The 7,766-nt window shown below is 39.2% G+C and overlaps 1 protein-coding gene across 1 annotated transcript in view; it reads left to right on the forward strand.

Annotated features, from left to right (window-relative positions):
- Window positions 1-7,766, forward strand: part of LOC128248355 (atrial natriuretic peptide receptor 3-like) — a 35,533-nt gene that overhangs the window by 1,961 nt on the left and 25,806 nt on the right. The window lies entirely within an intron of this gene.

Consider the following 7,766-nt stretch of genomic DNA (forward strand, 5'->3'; position numbering starts at 1 on the left):
ATATATATATATATATATATATAGGGAGGATTCACAAAAAAACAAAAACAAAAAAAACGATGCATTAGTATAACGCTCGGGAATTGAAAAAGTCTTTAACGTTTCGAGCCTAAGCTCTTCCACAGAAAGGAACACAGAAAGAAACAAGGAGAGAAAAAAATGTGTGTAGTGGTTATATATGTACACACACACACTATATATATACAGGGCTGATCAAAAGTCACTCGACAGTAAATCAAAATTCCATACCTACTATCTGTAATTCTGTATTGTCACGAATCGAAAAATGTGTCGCTCAAAAAGGATTTCAGTTTGAACAATTTTCATGATATTTATTTGCATTATTTACATTTGACGAACATTTATCCTCATCTTGTTTGTTGTTATCACAACAATTCGGCTGATATACCCTCTAGTCTTCATCAGGTGTCTTGAGGAAATTTCGAACCTAGGTTCTCATTCCTAATGTGATGGTGGTGGTATTATTATTATTATTATTATTATTATTATTATTATTATTATTATTATTATTATTATTATTATTATTATTGTTGGAATCGAATTAGGAATCTTGGGGTTAGTAGCCCGCGCTCTTAACCAACCACTCACTACGTCATATGCCCGTGGGCAATTATGGAGTGAATTTCAGGGCTTATAAATCCAATAATTTCTTATCCTTCATATTTTGATGCTTTTATTAAATTCATTCAGTTGTTAAACATAAATAAATCTTGGGATTAAATGGTTTTGATACTGTCAGGTGACTTTTGGCTATGTATATATATATTATTGTATACAGTAACACTTCACTTTACGAGGATCCACTTTACGAGACCCTGGATTTACGGGTTTTATTTCCTGTTTACGAGTTTTCGCTTTACGAGCGTTCTCCGGCAACGAATTAACTCGTATATCGAGACATTATTGTATGTGTGTGTGTGTGTGTGTGTGTGTATGTGAGTGTGTATGTGTGTGTGTGTGTGTGTGTGTGTGAGTGTGTGTTTGAATCTGTGTGTATATGTGTCTGCATGTCAACAAAATTCTACTTACAAATTGAAAACAATTTCTTGAGTAGTTGAGTTAGTAAACATTTCTATAGAATATGTATGCGTGTGTACGTGCGTGTATATATATATATATATATATATATATATATATATATATATATATATATATATATATATATATATATATATATGTGTGTGTGTGTGTGTTTTGATAATTTCTGTCCTAATATCGATTCTTCTTAAGAGCTGTGATAAGTAAAGATTGAAAAAGCAATAAAGATTAGAAATGAAATTCTTTTTTCTTCTTTTGAAGGCCCATCAAATGTGATGACTGCGTTGCTCTAGGACATTCACCTTCCACCGTTTCCAGTACATTGTCTCTCATGGGAGTGGAGGTGGCTGACAAGTTCAATGTTAGAAACACAGATCTTGTGACACCGAGGATATAGAAATGGCCGAACAATGGCCGTAAGGCGTTGATGACGACGTCTTGTCTTCTCTTCATGCGGTCTCCTGCGTTCGGTTTCAAAACGCTCTCCTCCAGCATCACAAAAGAACTCTATGCTTTCTGACCGCCTTCCAGGGCATTCCAGAGCCTCCAACCGATTGGGAGGGTAACCGCATAAACAAAGAGATCGCTTGAGCTGATCACGAAGACGAAGTTTGGCTGTCTATGAGGCTTACCTGCAGTCTCTGTCTCTCAAAGGACCATCTTTGGGAGCCGGTTACTGATATCCGGATCATATGGCTAACCTAGCGGAGAAGACGACGGAGGATTCAGGCTTCAGCGCTGTAGATCCAAGCCCTTGATGGAATTTCGGTATGGGGTACCTTGTCCTGCCACGTGAGACTGAGGATACTTTGGAGTAGCCTGATGTGGAACGCTTCTGGTTGAATGATATGACGTTGATAAAGGGAACAACACTCAGATCCATACTGGTGGGTGGGCACGCAGAAAACTCGATAAACGGAGATTTTTGTACTTGCTCTAAGGTTCTTGTTCCGAAAGACTCGTTTGCTGAGTCTCGTGAATGATGTAGAAGCCAAGTTGATTCGACAGAGTATCTCCTCGTCGAATAGTCCAGTGTTAGTGATCGTGCTTCCAAGATAACCGAATGAGTTTTTTTGCGGTAGAGGTGCATCATCAATATGGATGGGCTGAAGAGATGGTGAGGACGGGACGGCTGATTGAAGACCGAGCCGAGATTACGCACGGTTCATTGAGTTTATCATTTGTTGAAGAGAAAAGTGAGTATGTGATGGTCCAGCTGAATCGTTGGCATACCAAATCTCGTATACCGTGCTTGAGAGGGGTTTTTGATATGGCTTTCAGGTTGTGAGATGCATCCATTATAGCGGTACTTGATACGAATTCCGTCTTCTTCAGTGAACTGTCTCCTGGAATAAAGCCACCAGATAAATGTTAAACAATACAAGAACAAGGATGCATCCTTATTTTACCCCCACCTAGACATAAAAGGGTTCCGAGTCTTCCTCGCCAATTGCATACTATCATGAAATTTCTGGATGACCGAAAGAAATGCTGGTGGACTGCCATAATGAGATAATTTGTGACATTTAGATGAACGCACAACAAAAGATGTCGAAGCGGACAATTTCTTTAGAAAGGTATTGGTCCATCGGTCACTCTCTGAGAAGTTTATGGTCGATTCTGTGGAAGTGGACACCTCCAATGGTCTCAGCCCCCGGACCATATCCCTGCTCACTGCTATCGGGGCGGAAATGACTGTCTGCAAGTGTGAGCTCCGTGAGCCAAAGTGGCTGTTCCAGCATATCTCCCTTGCCATCCTCCGGAGCAACGCCTTTTTCATTTTGGCTGCTGGGACCATGAGGTAGTCTAAATTATAGGAAATCAAGAGAATGTAAGAATTTCATTGCTCGCTACTTGTAGTTGGTCAGTATACCATCCCATTTACTTTCAACCTACTTATCACTTTATTTCCACCTTTATATACAGCTGAACGCCAAAAAAAAAAAAAAAAAAATTATATATATATATACAACAGAAACAGAAAAACAAGCCTGCCCTACCAGAGTACATGTACTGAGAATACAACATCAATGATAGGAAAACCGTTCGATTTCAAATTAGATTTCATTTTGAATCTTCATTAAGAAGCATTCGTAGCAAACACAAAGACATGTCATTAAAATTATCAATATCATTAAATGTCAAATAACCGTCTACTTAAAAATGTATACCGGGATATAGGATCGGAGTCTAATAAACCTTTACTGCTTACAGAAGAGTATTGGCTGTCAAAAGGACAAACTTTGCGACAACTGGCGGAAGTGAAGTCGTTATTGGAAAAGAACTCAGATTTCGCAGAAGTCATCACGAGAAATGTATTTATTTCTAAATTATACTATTTGTCAGGCATATCTAAGAAGCTCAATGGAACGCATATGTCACAAATATTTTCAATTTGTAAGATGAAATTGATGCGTTTAGGAAAAAAAAAAAAACGTATGGTAACGCATGGTAAATTTGAAATGTTTTCATTTAGTGATGATTTTGTCTGTGAAAATATTTTGACTTTTAATTTGATTAAACAGATCCTAGCGAAGCATTTGGTAATGATAGAGAAATAGTTTTGCAAATATTTTCTGCCAGATGTAGACAATTGTGGATTACATTTAGACCAAATGCTACTCACTGTAATAATCGAACAGTTAAATAATTTTCTTTGAAGGCTGAACTTGAATTTTGAAAACATAATTTTGGGTGCTTTTGGGTGCTTTTTGGGTGCATAAGAAACCAGAATACCCAGCATTATCTGGAGTAACAATAACAACTATTCTACTGTTTAATGGAGTATATTTATACGAATCAACATTCTCAGCTGTTGTGAGTTTTAGTTATTTTCCAATCGAAGTCGGATGTAGAGGATTCGTTGACACAGTGTGAGACGACTGTTGTTATCATTAGGGATAACTCATCGTATAGCAAGCACCACCATGAACGATATCCAAACCCTTGTGGAAAAGGCTAGCCACTGAATTTGGTTAAAAAGAGATGATTTGCGATGGCTAGAAGAATATTGAGCTATTTTTGATAACCGCTTGATCTAGCAAGCGAAGCCTCATGTAAAGGTGTGTGTGTATGCAGCGGTGCGCAATGATGCCGTCGAGAGGTAGGTCTCGAAACGGCGCGCATTCTCTCTTGATGACCCCATACACTTGCTAACTTCCCGTATGAGGAGTTTTCAACAGGTAGCATATGCATGTGCAAGTTGTTTTCAAAACATCTAAGATCTTGTGGTAGGTAACCATTGACATACCGGAAGACGGTTAGGCATCTTGGAAAGACAAGAGGACTGCTCGAAAGACGAGCTGACAACGGGAAAGACTATCGACACCAGGAAAGACTGGTGGAGGCTGCGGACTTTCAATCCTCGCCTCTGTAACATGTAACAACTACCGATGAGAATGAGAGCCCCATGATTGACCGAGAGGGTGGGGTCGAGAATCAACCAAACCCAGTTAACACGGAAATGAGCTTTCGAACAACGAACGAAATGCAAACAACTTTGGATGCAAGCTGTACTGTAGGACCTTTGCAACCGAGAGAGGCTTGAAGATTCATCAGGGAGAGACTTGTAGGAAGAGGACAGAGCAGTGTGGATCATCTGATCGTGAAACACGTGGTAAATCATCCCCGGGCTCAAGCCACAGCAGATCGATAAATGCTACAGCAAAGACTTCTTCCCGACAGGAAACTGCAGGTTATGAGACTAGTGCATCAAATAGAATTCGAAGGAAACCGAGGGTTCTGTGACCGGCTGCTAATGAGAAAGGAAGATATGAAGAGTTTGAGAACAAAGTATGCCAAGCTCTTTATAAAGTGACGATCTACAGTGGAGAAACTGGGAAAGTTAACAAGCTCAATATACGATATAGGAAAGGAATTATTTGGAGTGATGGATGATATCTGATTAGCGAAAGGAAAGTGTGGACCAAGCAGGAGGATCAGGCCTCCTCGAGGAATGTGAAGAAACCGAGCATTTTCCAATCGAAGTCGGGTTTAGAGGATTCGTTGGACAGTGTGAAGCGACTGTTGTTATCGATAGGCCTAACTCATCGTAAAGTAAATATCACCACGAACGATATCCAAACTACAGTGGAAAAAGCTAGCCACTAAATTTGGTTAGAAAGAGACGATGAGCGATGTCTAGAAGAATATTGAGCTATAGTTGATAACCAGTTGATTTAGCAAGCGGGGCCTCATGTCAGTGAGGGGGACCGGTGTGCAATGATGCTGTCCCAAACGGTGCGCATTCTCTCCTGATGATCCCATACACTTGTTGGCTTCCGGTATGCGAAGCTTTCGATTGGTATCACTTGCATGTGCAAGTTGTTTGCAAAACATATTTAATATAATCATACACGGGTTACATTCTTTTATTAAGGGTTTTAAATAGAATGATGTTAAACTGATTCTGGTTTTAAAAGGGAAGTTAGACAACGCAGAAATTCTAATTAATTATAATTAATTAAATACGGAATACAGTGTGGTGGGTTTGATCTTTAGTCGCACAATGGCAACTTACAGAATGGTATGATGTGGTGTAGTGTGAGAGTTGTTGTTGCTTAACCCTAGTTTAATTTAGGAAGCGTATGATCAAGCAGTATTCCAGCTTTGACTATCCAGTAATTTTAGAGCTATCCAGAACTACACAGGCTAATGTGTCCTTTCCTTTTTGAAGATAATAATAGGGTTTGATTTGAGGGAATTCGGTTGCTATTTCTAAAAGGTTGACCGACTACCCAGAGACACCCTCTTTCTCGTGGAATGCGGTACAGGCGCAGTGTTTTTGCTGTGCAGTGGGATGTGGTATATTGTAGCGTGGTATGATGTAGGTATAGTGTTTTTGTAGCGTATGAAGATGTGATGTATTTGAAAGTAGAGCGGCAGTCCGTGATACAATTTCAAATCCCCATGTGGAGACATTTCACTTTACTTACAACGCCGTTACGTTTGTAAAATCCCCGGTCTTTTCCTTGAGGTTTGTAGTCATTAGAAACAAATAATTAATTTCAAGCTTAAAGCTATAACAACTGATATCAATTTCATCACGTATGTTAAGCAAAATGTTTCGTTCGTGCGAAACATTGCAAGCAAACACATATATACACACACATATACACACATATATGCACACAGGTATTAACGTGCACGTTCTGAGATTAAATCCATCGATGACAACTTCTTCGCTTTTCATTTTTCCGGGGGTCAATAAAATAAAATAAATGACTAGTCAGTTGCTGGGGTCGATACTATGTACTAATGATCAAAGGTATTCTAGCTGCTACCATGCTATACATCCCACCTTCACCCTGATGTACTATGTCTAGGACAGAATCTTTTTTATCTGTTACTTATTTCAGTCATTTGACTGCGGTTATGCTGAAGCACCGCATTGAAGGGCTTTAGTTGAAAAAAAATCATCGATATCAAAGCTAATTATTATTTTTAAAGTATAACACTTATTCTATCGGTTGTTTTTGCCGAACCGCTAAGTTAGAGAGACCTAAACAAACCAAAACCGCTTGTCAAGTGGTGAGCGAGTGAGACAAACACACGCTTACACACGTATATAAATATGACTGATTTCCGTACAGTCTCCGTCTAGCAAGATCACTCACAAAGCTACAGTAGAAGACGATTGCCCAAGGTGCCGCACCGTGGGACAGAATCCGAAATCACGTGGTTGCAAAGCAAGCTTCTTAACCACACAGCTACGCCAGTATCTTCATTTTGATTAAAAAAAAAAACGTTATTAGAACAGGATTTCAGTGAGGCTTTGGTTGCTATTTCTAACATATAGACAGGTCGCGTAGAAGGTCCATTAAATGCTGCTAAAGCTGTACATTCAATATTGGATTTAACGGAGATGAGATATTTATCTTTGGCTTTGTGTAAGTCTTTTGTGTTATTTCCTTGGTTATTTCTGTAGCCTTAGCTTACTGTGCTGTTTCAATTGATGAAGTCTGTATACAGAAATTATATGCCTTAAGCAAACTGAACTGAACTGATAAGGAGATCGTTTCATGTTTGTTTTCTTAGGATATGTTGCTGGAGATACAAATAGAAAAAGGAGAACAGTAGGTGAGCAGGAACATGTACTTCAGTCTGGATCTTTCATTTTATATTTTTGCTTCAGTTGGAACTTCCTCTTCTTTTTGTCTGTTTGTCAACCTGTCTTTCCCTCAGTGTAATGTGTGTGTGTGTGTGTGTGTGTGTGTGTGTGTGTGTATATATATATATATATATATATATATATATATATATATATACATATACATACTCTTTTACTATTTTACTTGTTTCAGTCATTTGACCGCGGCCATGCTGGAGCACCACATTTAGTCGAGCAAATCGACCCCAGGACTTATTCTTTGGAAGCCTAGTACTTATTCTATCGGTCTCTTTTGCCGAACCGCTAAGTTACGGGTCGTAAACACACCAACATCGGTTGTCAAGCGATGTTGGGAGACAAACACAGACACACAGACATATACACACACATACATATATATATATATACATATATACGACGGGCTTCTTTGGTCGGCCCGAGGCTATAGTAGAAGACACTTGCCCAAGGTGCCACGCAGTGGGACTGAACCCGGAACCATATGGTTGGTAAGCAAGCTACTTACCACACAGCCACTCCTGCACCTATATATATATAAAAGATCCTTCCCGAGACACAGGTTAATAAAGCTGGTTTTCCG

This window comes from Octopus bimaculoides, chromosome 7 (genome assembly GCF_001194135.2).
Source record: "Octopus bimaculoides isolate UCB-OBI-ISO-001 chromosome 7, ASM119413v2, whole genome shotgun sequence".
Taxonomy (NCBI): domain Eukaryota; kingdom Metazoa; phylum Mollusca; class Cephalopoda; order Octopoda; family Octopodidae; genus Octopus; species Octopus bimaculoides.